Source organism: Mandrillus leucophaeus, unplaced genomic scaffold (genome assembly GCF_000951045.1).
Source record: "Mandrillus leucophaeus isolate KB7577 unplaced genomic scaffold, Mleu.le_1.0 Scaffold2, whole genome shotgun sequence".
Classification (NCBI taxonomy): Eukaryota; Metazoa; Chordata; class Mammalia; order Primates; family Cercopithecidae; genus Mandrillus; species Mandrillus leucophaeus.
The window spans coordinates 6,535,594-6,551,165 of record NW_012102031.1 but is presented as its reverse complement, the minus strand read 5'-3'; positions in this window follow the sequence as shown (position 1 = coordinate 6,551,165).

Below are 15,572 nucleotides of genomic sequence, written 5' to 3'. Positions count from 1 at the left end.
CGCCGCCATTTTAAAGTTCCCCTTGATCAGAAACTGCCTAAGTCCAACCCAAAGGTCATCAACCTAAGGGCTAATGTCAAAATGACCATAAACCACAAATGACATCTCCAATCAGAAACATTACAACCCTAAGATAAACCGCTCCCCCCTCCTCCACCAGAAACATGCAACCCCGTAAGCCCTCTTGGTGACTCCAACAGATGCTCATGTTGAGAACTGCTTTTCTTAGCTAATGCCAGAACCCACCTTTATCTACTCTGTTGGGCCATTTTACTGTTTCTCAAGCTCTTCGGGAACGTTCCCACCTCAGGGTCTTTGTACGCACTGTTCCCAATGAAGCTGTATGATTTTCCTTCATGATCTTCGGATCTCAGCTCAAATGTCATGCCTTCGGGGAGCCCTCCCAAACACACAATTTAAGCATCGCCCCCAATCTGTCAGTCTCAATCTCCTTGACTTACTTTACTTTCTTCGTAGCGTTCACTACTGCCAGAGATTATACAGTCTGTCCCTCTGTATCCGCGGGGGATTGGTAACCACGGGTATCAAAATCCAGGGCTACTCAAGTTCCCTATATAAAATGGTGTAATATTTGCACAAAACCTACACACATCCTCCTGTATACTTTAAGTCACCTCTAGATTACTTCCAGTAACTAATAAAATGGAAATACTATGGAAATATTGGTATACTGTATTTTATTTGTATTATTTTTTATTGTTGCTTTTTTAAAATTTTTCTTTTCCCCAGATGTTTGCAATGTGCAGTTGGTTGAATCCAGAGATGTGGAACCCATGGATGCAGAGGGCCACCTATATTCCATGTTTATTAGTTTATTTGTAGGGTATCTGTCACCCTCCACTAGAAGGTAATCTTCATGAGAACTGACACTTGGTCTCTTTTGTTCACCCAGTATCTAGGACAGTCCCCAGCATGGTGAGGCACCCAGTAAATACTTTTGAATGAATGAATGACTCTCATAGACTTGACCCTTCCGGTTGTGTATTCATTCATTCAATAAGTACCAACTCTTGAATACCAATTTTTGGGCAGGCAATGGGCTTACTGCTGGGAGGTGTGCAATGACCATTCATATGGGGTGACCTGATCCTGGGTCCTCTCCCACCTCCAACCTGCACCCCTAGTTACACCCATATGTTCTGTGGAAGAGGAAGGGTTAACAGTCCTGCTTCCCAAAGCCAAGGACTAGACTGTTGGGGTTGATTACCGGGGCTTTGGGTAAGAGGGGAGTGGAGGGGCAGCTGCTGACAAATTGTTCCCAGGAATTGTTTAATCATCCTGGGGCTGAACACGTCCAGACATCCCTGAAGAGCAGCATGCGGATAAGCCGCGGCTCCCTGCCGGGGACAGCAGCAACCTTCCACGCACAGCGCCAGGGCTGATCATCCCCACTGCAGGGCCCAAGCCCCTTGGCCACTGTGCTGTGATAGCCAGGGGATTCTCCTTCTGCCTGGGCCCCGTCACAGCCCTGTCATTCATAGGGTGTAGTAGCAGAATTGTTGGATGCAATCCAACAGTTGGGTAAATAGGAGGGTTTAGGGGAAATTAAATACTTGAGAGTTATTCTGCATGAATTCTCAAGAAGAATACCTTTCACACATTAAAGCAGATTTGCTCAAATGCCCTCATGTCAGAGGCAATGCCAAAAAGAGAGTGCTAGTAGATTTGTAGAAATTTTATGTATTTAGATCAGGGTTTCCCTACCTCGGCACTATTGATACTTAGGGGTGAAGTCTTCTTAGTTATGGGGGCTGTCCTGAGCAATATAGATGTTTGACAGCATCTCTGTCCTCTGCCCACTAGATACCAGGGCAAGCTCCCTTGCTGAGACCACCAAAATTGTCCCTGGACGTTGCCAAATGTCCCCTGAGGGGCAAAATCTTCCAGGGATGAGAAGCACTGATTTAGATGTATGAACCCACTGAATAAAGGATATTGACTTTGCACTTGAAATCTGCAAGACCATGGGACTCGGGCTTCCTGGGCTTGAATCCTTGTCTTGCCACCTCTCCTCTGTGTCTCAGTCTCCTCCCATCTGCTCCGGTAGGCGCTTTGAGGCTTAGAAGAGTCGCCACATGCAAGGGGTCCCCAGCACTCCTGACACGTGGTGAGACTCAGGGAGCACCGGTTCTGATGAACAGCCACTGCGGTGGCCATGACTCCCTGGAGGGGGATTTATAATACGGTGATGCAGTTCTGTTTTACAATTTCCTATAATGCACTGCCGCATCTGGTGCACTGCCTTCTCTTGGTAATGACCTTTGCTGTTCTTTTTTCCACTGTTCACGTGGGCCTGGTTGTTTATGTCTCCGCTAATGCAGTGCTTGGCGGTGGCCATCTCAATAAAGGGCAGAGGAAATGGGACTGACTCACCTTCTGTGCGCCTGGAATGCAAAGTGGAGGCCTGAGCTGTGGCCTCGGCGAGGCACGGAGGCCGCGATGTCCTGATTCTGTCAGCAGGGGGCAGCAGCAGCCGGGAAAATACCTGCTGCAGGAGGGCGGGAGGGCTGCCGCCTTTTGATTGACTTTGCTGCCGCCTTTATCTAAAGTTGAGCTAATCATCCCTCCAGAGCCACCCGGAGGCCCCCTTTCAAAGCCCGAGATAGTCCATCTGCAGAAGCCAAGAGCTGCTTTTCCAGAACGTGCCACGTTAGTGCATCTCTGTCCATTTGCTCGCCAACTGAGAATGAGAGGCTGAGACATCCCTTAGGCGCCTCCCTTTGAGGCACGGTGTTTTGATTTACATCCCAGAGCCCAGAGCTCCTGAGTCCTGCTGGAGGGTTCTTCTCGCACCTGCCGCCGTCCCTCGCTGCCCACTTTCCACACTCCACGCATAAAGCCTGTGTGGTTATGTTCAAGGAGGGCCAAGGAATTCCGGGTGCCTCAGGCTGGAGCTATGTCAAATTCTGCTAGAGACAAAGTTGTGTGGGTCCCTGACTCTCTACCCTTTTATTCCCTTCCCCAGTCCCCACTTCATATAACACCCTGTAGCTGCACGACAGCTTTTCTCAGCTCAAACATCATTTGCCCTCCACATCCTGCACACTCTGGACACCAGTGGCAGTCACCACCACTTGTCGTTACTGGCGGGGCACACTATGCAGGCTCTAGAGCCAGCCAGATCCCTGGGGTTCAAATCCCAGCTCCACCGCTTCCTTGTTGTGTAAGCTTGGGCAGCTGACTACACTTCTCTGTCCCTGTTTCCTCCCATGTGGAATGGGAGCATGAATAGATCCCTGGTCCTGGGGTTTTGTAGTGGGGATTAAATGACTGGCCAGAGCAAGCCTCTTCTACCTACTGGTGCAAATCTTTGAGGAAGGACCATGTTTCCTTGGCAGCCATCATATCCCGCTGCCTGGTTGATAGTAGGAATTCTGTAAATATGAGTCAGAAAGACTGCACTTTAGTGTGGGTCTCTGTAGGAATCATTATCTTAACCCACTGGTTCTCAAACTGAGCGGCTCGTGATACTAGTTAATAACATGCTAATAACAGCCAGGCCGGGTGCGGTGGCTCATGCCTATAATCCCAGCACTTTGGGAGGCTGACGTGGGTGGATCACCTGAGGTCAGGAGTTCAAGACCAGCCTGACCAATACAGAGAAACCCCGTCTCTACTAAAAATACAAAAATTTGCCGGGTGTGGTGGTGGGCGCCTGTAGTCCCAGCTGCTCAGGAGGCTGAGGCAGGAGAATCACTTGAACCCAGAAGGTGGAGGTTGCAGTGAGCTGAGATCGCGCCACTGCACTCCTGCCTGGGTGACAAGTGAGACTGTCTCAAAAAAAAAAAAAAAAAAAAAATTCACTCATGGCTGGGTGGTCAAGTCCAATGCTGGGCTTTAGGACAGGGGACACTTTGCACTTACTATGTGGCAGGCCTGGAATAAGCACTTAAGCCTCATGGTAACTGCATGATGTGGGGACTATCATTATGCCCATTCTACAGATGAGGAAACTGAGGCACAGGGAAGTTCAGCAATATACTAGCCATGAACCCACCTTCTTAGCCACTGGCCGCACTATCTCTGATGGAATATCTCTGCAGAGGTGGCACAGCCTCTGCTTCCTCCTGCCATTCCTTTGCCTTGCTTGGAGATCCCTCTTCTCCTGCTTCTCTTTCTGCTCCTCCCCCCTCCACTGGGCTTTCTCCCGTACTTTGGAGGCTTCTTTGCTCCCCGCTCCTGAAGCGGCTCCCCTAGGGCTCATCCTGACCCTCCCTTCCCTCCAGGGGCTTCCTGGTAAGCACTTTCTCTGTGACTTGACAGACAGCAGGCCATTCGATATGGCTGCGCTTGGGACAGTAATACCTGTAACCTCCCTCTTCTTTAAAGAGGTACCACAAGGGTCAAAACTGACACCACGTAATGCCTAAGACATGCTTTGCAAACTGTTAAATGCTGGACAAAGGTAACAGCTGTCACGGCTACCATGATCAGCTCCGTTCAGAAGTTGGTTCCCTCATCGTCTCCTCCAAATATTTTTGGCACAAGTTGTCAGCACCCAAATATGACATCTGGGAGCTGGAATTCAGCAGCCTTCTAACAGGTTGTGAAAATATCCATTAGATGTTCAGGCTACAAAGCTCGGGGGGTGGGGGGGAAGCTTTCTCCAACGGAACTGCAGGGGAAACACAGGTTGGCCGAGAGAAGAGCGTTATCCGACTGGGCCAGTGGGGCGGGACTCCAGGTTGCCTCCTGAGCCTCTTGGAGCTGTAAACAGGCGTAATTGTTTTGGCAGGAGGCATCCCACTGTCAAAGAGGAAGCTGATGAGATGCAAAGCAACCCAGACGCTTTCAACTTCTTCCACTCAAGGGTGGTGTGCTCAGTGGTAGGAGCACCTGGTAGAGGGACAGGAGGGCAGACATTTAAGTCAACAGATCTGAGTTTAAAGTCTAAGCAAAAAACGTGTCTGTGGTCCACTCTCAGTATCCCCATCTCCCTTGCTGGGAAAGATTTTGAACATCCTACCAACTTAATCATTGTTGAGGAAAACACAGTTTTGGGATATGCTGAGCTGGAGAGTGAGTCCTGAATTGTGTAAAATATTCCCCGACTGCTGGACTTCACCTGGTCTGGTAACTCTTACCTGGGCTCCATCCATTTTCCAGAGGAGGAAACTGAGGCTCAGCTAAATGCACCAAATGACACGTGGACACGAAATAGCTAATAAGAAGGACTGAGACGAGAACTGAAATCTTCTGTCTCCAAACCTGACCCCCTTGGCTTACCGGCTGGGTGACCTCGGGAGAGCTCGTGAACTTCTGTGAGCTTCTGTTTCCTTATCTGTGAAGTGGGGCTGATGTTAAGACCTATCCCTGAGAGCTGTGAGGGTTCAATGGGATTCTACACGGACACCACTTGGCCCAGCCGAAGAGTAAACACTGGGTAATGCTCCCCGTTATTACTACTTTAGGGCACACAGTTGTTACATAAATAGAGGAGTGGATGAATAAATAAAAACACTCTTATCTCTACCAGGGACTGGAAGCTTTCTTTGTAAGAAGCCCATGAACTGTAGGCAATTTCCTTTTGATGACAATAAAATGCCCACTGAAGCAGTTTATGGTGGCAGAAGAATTGGGCCTCGCTTCCTCTGTGATTCACATTCTTGAAGATCTTTCCAAATGCAGAGAAAGGGCTGGCCCCAGATCATCCGAGATGGTCTCTCTGGTGATGCTGACAAGGTGACGTTTTGGATGATTATGCAAGAAACCTTCCAAGAACTGACCCTCTGCTCCAGCAAAAAGCTTTGAATTTTGCAAAACTGTCGGAGCATAGCAATTTCTCATCTGGCGCTGGCTCACCCGGTGAGCTTTGCAGGCATCCCAGAATTGTCTCTGAAACACTCTGCCCAGCCCATTGCCCTCTGCTCACTCCTCGAGAATTAACAGATGTGAGCACTAGAGGAGAGGGTGACAAGTGGCCCGAGACCTGGAAAAGCCGGGGTGGTAAGAGCGGGGCGCAGGCTTCTTGCTGGAGCGAATCCAAGGCGGCCCTGCCGGCTCCCTGGTGAATACAGAGAGCATCAGAGCACGCTCTGTTTCCACAGCACGATGTTCAAGGGCCTGGTCCCCTGCCACATTCGCTCTGGGCTGCGGAGAGCTGGCTGCTTTCTAGTTTGTGTCCCTGAATACTGCACGTGCATCGGGACTGTGGTGCAAATAACCCCACAGGATAGACCAATTTAGCTAGGGCTCTGGGATTACAGAAACCACATATAATCCCCAACTCCAACACTGCCTTGGTGGGGCTTCCCCAGTAGCCAACTCACAGCAAGGACTAGAGTACAAGTGGTTTATTGTAAAGTGACTCCCAAAGCACCTCCAGGGGAGTGGACAAGTGAGAGAGGGAGAAGGAGGAAGGCGGAAGGGGGAACTAATGAACCCACCACCACCACCTGTGGTCTACAGAGGTTCAGGCCTGCCCAGGCTCGGGAGACTGCCTGGAGCTGACGTCAGATCATCCTGGTAGAGGGGAGGAAGCTGGTGTGTTCTGATCCAGCTCACTGTTCTGTGTTGGTCGAGGGCTGCGTGGGGCACTGCTCTCGGGCACTTCTGCCTTGGCCTGTGCAGGGGCTGAGTGGGCTCCCACAGCCCTTGGACAAGAGGCTTAGGTCTTCAGGGCGAGGGGGATAGGGGTGCAGGCCCCCCGGTATCTGGGATATGAGATCCATCACCCAGGCTTGGATGGAAAGTATACTCAAAGGAGGAAGTGCTCAAGGCATGAGGCGATTACTATTACAGTCTGCTACTCATGTGTCTGGAAGGGCCTCTTGGTGCTGACTAAAATAACACAGAGTAGCAGCAACAAAAGGGAGACAGTGGGGAACAGAGAACAGCCCTGTGAGGGAGGTGTGATTATGACCTGTAAGAGTTAAAGAAAGAGGAAAGAAACATGAAAAGTGGCTCAACAGTTAAATGCAAGTTTATTTTGGAGGATGAACCTTAGAGGGGCTTCTGGCCGATTTTGGTCAGGAGCACTCTCTCTTACACAGACTAAGAGTATTTAAGAGTATTAAGGGTTTAAGAGCAAGAGCATTGTGGAACTTTCCAGAGAGATAGTAAACACTTATATGGTGAGTTCTGTCCCCCTTGGACAGAATTCCAAGTCCCATGGACCCAAGGGCCTGCTATACATTTCTGTGACTGAAAGTCAGTTGAATGACTGAGAGTCACTAGGTTTAAGGTGGTCAGAGAATTTTGGAGCCATGGGGGCTCCTGGGAGCAATTTGAGTTCTCCCATCTCTGAGCAGCTCTAATAGCCACAGCTGGCCTATGTTGAGCACAGACTCAATGCTGACTTTTCTTTTCTTTCTTTCTCTCTTTCTTTTCTTTTCTGTTTTTCTTTTTCTTTTTCTTTTTTTTTTGAGACAGAGTTTCACTCTTGTTGCCCAGGCTGGAGTGCAACGGCGTGATCTTGGCTCACTGCAACCTCCACCTCCTGGGTTCAAGTGATTTTCCTGTCTCAGCCTCCAGACTAGCTGGGATTACAGGCGCACGCCACCACGCCCAGCTAATTTTTGTATTTTTAGTAGAGATGGGGTTTCACCATGTTGGCCAGGCTGGTCTCGAACTCCTGACCTCAGGACATCTGCCTGCCTCAGCCTCCCAAAGTACTGGGATTACAGGCATGAGCCACTGCACCCAGTTGGCCCTTTTCTTGCTTCACGTGAGAACGATCTGTCTTTCAAATACCCAACTTAGATGCCACATCTTCTATGGTACCTTTTAATTTTTTTAGTTTTTTAGAGACAGGGGATCTCCCGATGTTGCCCAGGCTGGACTCAAACTCGTGGGCTCATGCGATCCTCCCACCTCTGCCTCCGGAGGAGCTGGGTCTACAGGTGGATGCCAACGTACCCTGTATGGCACCTTTTTCTGCCTGTATTGGTTCCTTAGGGCTGTTGTAACAAGTTACTATAAACTAGGTGACTTAAAAGGACAGAGATTTATTCTTCCATGTTTCCGGAGGCCTGAGATCCAGGCATCCGCAGGCCCCTGGTGAAGGCTCTGGGAACACTCTCTCCTTGCCTCTTCCGGCTGCTGGTCTCTGGCTGTGGCAGCATCACCCCAGCCTCTGCCTCCACCTCTGCCTTCACTGGGCTTTCTTCTCTGGGCCTCTGCCTGCCTTCTCATTTTCTGTCTCTTTTAAGGACACCTGTCATTGGATTTAGGGCCCACCCTAATCTAGGATCTCATCTCGTGATCCTTACCTTAATTACATCTGCAAAGACCCTTATTCCGAATAAGGGCACGATCCGAGGCTCCAGAGGACCTATCTTTTGGGGAGCGCTATTCAACCCACTACACTACGTGTTGTACATTTTCTTTGATTTCTACAGCATTGGTTAGAATTAAGTCTGTTTCAGGTACAGACTGCAGCAACTTAACCAAACAGGGGCCTGTTTTCCTCCTGTCACAGGCACTCTTTTTCATTGTTGTTGTTTTTGTTTGTTTTTTGAGACGGAGTCTTGCTCTGTCGCCGGGGCTGGGGTGCAGTGGTGCGATCTCGGCTCACTGCAACCTCCGCCTCCTGGGTTCAAGTGATTCTCCTGCCTCAGCCTCCTGAGTAGCTGGGATTACAGGTGTGCACCATCACACCTGGCTAATTTTTGTATTTTTAGTAGAAATGGGTTTCACCATGTTGGTCAGGCCGGTCTCGAACTCCTGGGCTCAAGTGATCTGCCCACCTCGGCCTCCCAAAGTACTGAGATTATGGGCACGAGCCGCCCTTAGGCTGGCAGCTTGCAGGCCAGGGGGAGGGCTTTAAGGAGCCATCAGGGACCCAGGCTTCTCCTGGACTTCTAATGCCACCGTCATCAGCTACAATTTTAGTTTCTGTGGTTGTAAGAAGGCAGCTCCATCTCTGGGCACCAAGGCTGCATCCTAGACATGGCAAAGAAGGAAGGCCAAGGCCAGAGGCTAAGAGGTTCTGCTTCTCCAGAAGCTTCCATGCAAACCCCACCCAGGGTTGTCTGTGGACACCCATAGACAAAAACTGTGTCCTCTGATCAGGGGAATATTTTCCACAGGGCACATTGCTGCCCTGCCTCTAAATGGGTTTCTGATGGAAAGAAAGAGGTGAGAATTAGTGGTGAGTAGGCAACAGTGATGGTCACTGGGTAATCATATATAATGTCACCTATAAAAAACTAAACTCCACAGCATATGCATGTCCCCAGGTCACTACAGAAGAGCCTCAGTATTTTAAAGGACACGCGATAGTATGTTTGTGGATGCCCATCATGTTTCTCAACCTCTGCCCTTCTGCGTGGCTGCAGCCAGTCGCCTGTCTGCACACTGCTGCCTGACCCTGAGGGAGGCTGGGGTCTGGTGTGGGCACTAAGGTATGTCCAGAGGAGCGGCATCAGGAGCAGCAGCTGGTGGTGATGCCACCACCAGGAGACACCATCAGAGCCAGGAGGTGGCAGGCACACTGCAGGGACAGCCGCCCAGGCAGAGCAGCCCACAGGAGGGACGTGAACTGCAAACTCATCTCCTCTGAACCCAGTGACATCAGCCTATCAGAGCCTTAACTCTGCTGGCATTCTGAACCCTGGGTCAGGTCAGGAAGCAGAAAATAAAAACAGCCTGGAAACTTCTCTGCCTCTTTAGGAAGTGGCACTTTCTTTGGATCCATCCGTGTGACACCTGTGCTCAGTAGATGTCTGGTGAATGATTGATTCGACAAGGTAACAAGGAGCCAGCAGGAGGCTAAATGGGTTTTTAATGACCTGTAAATCATCTCAGATCACAGCGTCTCAGAGTTGGGAGGAACGTGTTGTCTAGGGGACATGTTGTCTCATCTCCGTTTGCATGCCTCTCATGTCGGGATGCTCACTGCCTTGCAGAACAACCGGTCTTACTGCTCTGCAGCTCTGAGGGTAGACAGGGCTTCCTCAGGTTTAGTCAAGAGCCATTGCCTTCTCAATCTCACTAGTTGGTCCTGATTTTGTGCCCACAGAATCACACAAAATAAACCCAGTTCCTCTTCAGACTCCACTCCCTGCCCCTAATTATAGAAAGGCATAATTTTCTCCGCATGTAGGTGCTTTGCGTTCCGTTTTGCTTTGTTTTCTGTGTTTATTTACTCAACAAAGCTGTATTAAGCACCTCCTTTGTGCCAGGGACTGTATGAAGTGCTGGGGTTACAATGGTGAAGGATTCCAGCTCGCAGGAAACCTAAGAATCAAACGGGGAAGATGGGTGAGGACAATGATGGTTGCGGTGAAATTCACATGACACACAATTAACCATTTTAAAGTGTACAAGTCAGTGGCATTCAGCGTGTTCACAATCTTGTGTAACCACCAACTCTGGCTTCAAAACTTGTCACCACCCCAGAATGTACCCATTAAATAATCACTCCCCATTCTCTGCTTCCCGATCTCCTGGAAACCACTAATGTGTCTTCTCTCTCTATGGACTAACCTATTCTGGATATTTCAAATATTTATTTATTTACTTATTTTATTTTATTTTTTTGAAGACAAAGTCTCGCTCTGTCGCCAGGCTGGAGTGCAATGGCACGATCTCGGCTCACTGCAACCTCCGCCTCCTGGGTTTAAGCGATTCTCTTGCCTCAACCTCCCTAGTAGCTGGGACTACAGGCATGAGCCATCATGCCCAGCTAATTTTTGTATTTTTGGTAGAGACGGGGTTTCACCATGTTAGCCAGGATGCTCTCTATCTCCTGACGTGATCTGCCCGCCTTGGCCTCCCAAAGTGCTGGGATTACAGGCGTGAGCCACTGCACCTGGCATTTTAACTTTTTAAGAAATGGCCAAACTGTTTTTCACAGTGACTGCACCACTTTATGCTGTCACCAGCAATATATGAGGGTACCAATTTCTCAGCATCTTTGCCAATACTTCTTATTTTCATGTTTTTGGATGATAGCCATCCTGGTGAGTGTACAGGCACCTCATTGTGATTTTGCTGTGCATCTCCTTAATTGCAAATGGTGCTGAGCATCTTCTCACATGTCTGGTGGCCATTTGTATATCATGTTTGGCGAGATGTCTCTTCAAGTCCTTTGCCCACTTTTTAATTGGGTTGCATGATGTTTAGTTTTATGTGTCAATTTGACTGGGCCACAGGGTGCCCGGATGTTTGATGAAACATTCTCTCGGGTGATTCTGTGAGGGTGTTTGGGGGTGAGTTCATATTTAAATTAACTGAATAAAGTGATTGCCCTCCTTAATGTGGGTGAGACTCATCCAATTAGTTTAAGGCCTGAATGGAACAAAAAGGCTGACCCTCCTCCAAGGAAAATAAAGTTTCTTTCACTGCCTTCAGCCTGGGACATTGGCTTTTCTCCTGCCTCTGGACTCAGAAGCTACACCATCAGCTCTCCCAGGTCTCCAGCTTGCCGATTCATCCTGCAGATGCTGGGTCTTGTTCATCTCCCTAATTGTGTAAGCCAGTTCCTTACAATAAATTTTTTAAAAAAGTAGATGGAGTTTTGCTCTTGTTGCCCAGGCTGGAATGCAATGGCATGGTCTCGGCTCACTGCAACCTCCGCCTCACGGGTTTAAGTGATTCTCCTGCCTCAGCCTCCCGAGTAGCTGGGATTACAGGCCTGTGCCACCACACACATCTAATTTTGTTTTTTTGGTAGAGAGGGGGTTTCTCCATGTTGGTCAGGCTGATCTCAGACTCCCAACCTCAGGTGATCCACTCGCCTCAGCCTCCCAAAGTGCTGGGATTATAGGCGTGAGTCACCGCGCCTGGCCACAAATCTTTTTATGCACTACATACATGTGTGTATACACACACACGCACACGTACATATACAAGTGGAGAACTCTCAGATCTGAAAATCCGAAATCTGAAATGCTCCAAAATCGGAAACTTTTTGAGAGTCATTGTAATGCTCATTGGAGCAGTTTGAATTTTGAATTTTTGGATTTGGAGTGCTCAGTCAGTAAGTATAATGCAAATACTTCACAACCCAAAACAATTCAAAATATTTCTGCTCCCAAGTATTTGGATAAGGGATACCGAGGCAGGAAGATAAGAAGGGAGCCAAGAATACCAGGCCTCTGTCCCATTTGCTGAACCGCCTCTTGTAAACAGTCTTCTGGGTCTAAATAAACCAACATCAGATTCACCCAATTTGAATCTTCCTAGACTAACGCAGTGTCTGAGTGGCCGCAGATGCCTTGGGGACGGGGAATCTTTATTGGGAAGGCAGAGAGGGAAAGAGGCTGAATGCTTTGAGAAGTGATTGCTTCGATGAAGTCATCCTTCTAAAGTGTTTAGCTGTGTCGGGCACAAGTAGGCACTCAGAAATTATTTGTCAAGTCAGTGAATACATGTTTGCAATTTTCACTTTTATTGGCTGTGTGGTTTGGGCAAGTTGCCTAACCTCTCTGAACCTTCCTATATAAAACAGACAGACATCTCTTCCTTGGATGGCTACAGTGTGGATTAAGACACGGTGCCTTAGTCCATTTGGACTGCTATAACAAATACCTTAGACTGGGTGATTTGTAAACAACAGAAATTTATTGCTTACAGTTCTGGAGGCTGGGAAGTCCAAGATCAGGGTGCTGGAAGCCTCGGTGTCTGGTGAGGGCTCCTGCTTCACAGATGGCTCCCTGTTGCTATAGTCTCACATGGTGAAAGGGCAAAGGGCTAGGAGCCTCCTTCAGGGCTCCTGTATGAGGACACTCATCCCATCCATGAGGGTTCCACTCCTATGACCCATCACCTCCCAAAGGCCCCACCTTCTAATACCATCGCCTTGAGAGTTGGGTTTTGACTGTAAATTTTGGAGGGACACAAACCTTCAGACCATAGCAGATGGTATATGCAAAGTGTCCAGCAAGGAGGGAGACGCAGATTTGGAATCCAGCTCTGTCCAGCCCCAGGGCTACAGCCCAGCACAGTAATATTATCCAGGGTCATGGTTGATAGCAGAGGGTAGCTCAATCCCGACTTCCCACCCATCCTTTCTCTCCGTGGAGTCTTTGTTCTGATGCTCCTGGCTCTTCCTTCTCCCCTGAGTCCCCTGTCTCCTAGCTCTGGGACCAGGGCTAGGAGATCCAGGGATCCAGTGATCATTCATCACTCCGTGAAGCTGGGCCCTCCCAGCTCTTACTAAAACCACTCAGAGACAGATTGATCTGGGGCCCTTCCTCTGGCCTGAGCTTTCTCCTTTCTGCTCCCAGCCTCTCAGACAAAAAGGCATAGAGATAAGCAGCGAGCCTCCTCTGACCATGACAATGAAGAGAAGGAGCTGCATTCAACAGATGAGAAAACCCAGAGGCGGCTGGTGGTGCAGGTGTCAGAGTAGGGGTGGCTGGAGACTGAGGAACTGGAGCCCAGTGATACCGGGCCACAGAGGGGTATGCTGGGCAGGGAGGGCTTCCTGTCATGCCTGCATTCCTTACTGAGTTAGCAGGTCCCTATGGATGGCACCACAGCAGGGGTGGCACAGCAGGGGCCAGGGGCCAAGCCCTGTTCTGCTCTGCACTGCTGTATGGCCTTGAGTGAGTCATAAGCCACGCTAGGCCTTTATGACCACATCTGCATCAGGGTGGGTGAAGCCCAGCATCTTTTCGATGCCAGGTTCTGGGATTTAGCAGGACCCCTGCAGATGTGCCCTGCTCTCAGGCATTGCGTGGTCTTTGGGAGAGGTGGATGGGAATCAGATTGTCACATATTGCTTTTTTTTGTTTTGTTTTTCATTTCACTTACAGGAGTGGTGCAGGGGCTCTAACCTCAGCTGGGGATGATGCTCCAGAGTAGATTCCTGAGGATGAAGAGGATTGAGCCAGGGAAAGGGGGACTGGGGAGGACAGGGAGGCAGAATGGGCCAGGCTGAGGGAGAAGGGCTGGGATGGAGGCTGGGTCATGCCCGCAGGCAGGAACTCTGTGTTTGGCTCTGGGATTTGAGTCTATAGATTGGGCAGTCGCTGGAAAGATTTAAGCAGAGCAATGTGATTTGATCTATGTTTTGGAAAGAGCCCTTGGGCTCTGGGTGGAGAGGGGAGACGGAAGGGGAGAGGAGGCCAGGAGACAGGCTGGGGACCACTGCAGTGGTTCATGGACGCGAGGGCGGTCCCACCAGTGTCTCCCAGAGACGGGGAGAAGCCAGCCCCCTCGACACAGTGAAGGTTGCAGTGTAGAAAGAAGCCAAACCCGTGTTACAGACACTGACTGGATATTAGTCGCATTTGAACAGATGCCCGTGTCTGAACTGGAGACTCTTTACAAATGGGAGACCCAGGCTGCCAGGGTCCTCTATGTCGGGCCCAATCCCACCCGTGATGGGGCCCAGATTCAGGTGGTGGCCAAGGGCAAGAGACATGGCTGGGTGGAGCACGACGTGGGAGTCAGAAGGAAGAGGGCTTGGCGAATGACTGCTGGGGTCAGCAAGGCTGTCCCTTGTCATTTCACCTCCCCCGCCACACTCCTGTGCTCCCCGCCCATCCCCGCTCCACAAGATGCCCAGCGCTGTCACCCTGCGCTGTGCACAGTGGTATGTTGAGTCATTAAGCCCTGCATTTAATTCCAGCTCTGCCTCTTGCCGGCTGTGTGTCCCCAGAGGGCCTTGGCTTTCTTGCCTGAAAAGGGGTAATGGTAGTGCTTATTGCCGAGGCTTGTTGAAAGGAGGGAATGAGATGTCGTGGTTTAGTAAATAGAACCCTCCCAGCCCCAAGGTGGCCGCCATTACTGCTGCCTCTGTTATCCTGCAGCAATAGCACAGGGGCCCTGAGCCTTTGCAGGGAAGCCATTTCCTCCTTGACCTTCCCAGGCCCCAGGCAGAGTCTTTTCAAAACAGGGTCCTGGAGCCAATGCCCTGCATCCCCCAAGAGGTCAAAGGGCCATGCTCTCCGATGCGTGGCTGCCGCACCATTTGCTGCCCTGAGTCTGAATTGCATGGTGTGGGCTGTCATGCAGGTGCAGAACAAGAGGCACTGAGGCCACTCCAGGCCGGCGGGCAGCTGTCACTGTCGTCCTGACCTGCCTGTCCTCTCACAGGGCTCTGACCTGGTTTCTGGGTGAAATGCTCCAGCTCCCCAGCCCCCGCCCCTCCGCCTGCATTCCACACAGACCCAGCATGGGGTGGGCCCTCTTCCTCTTCCCCAACCCCACCTCGGTGTCCAGAGTTGGGCCCTCTGAGACCCCACATGGAGACCCAAGTCTGCATTGGTCCTGACTGTTGTCACAAGCATGTGTGTATACCAGTGCCCTCATGCCTGCCCACATGCACGTGCACATTCCCACTCCCACGCCTATTCCCACGTTCTCCACCTCTGGCTCACATGCCACCTTTATGCAGGCCCTGGCACCTGGCTGAGCCCCTGGCAGCTGCTGTGTTGACCCAGTTCCCAGTGTTGGCCTTGAGTCCCCTCCCAGGCCTAGGACTGCTTGCTCTGAGCCTGGCTACCACCCTGGATGGGGCCTGCCCATCCCTGCCCCTCAGCCTGGGTCCTGATGGGTTGTCTGCCCCGGGCTGGGCCCTCAGGGAGAGGCTTCCTGACAGCCCTGCCTAAGGGCGACACCTCAGAGAGCAGGGGAGGTGCAGGGCATGGGGTCTGGTG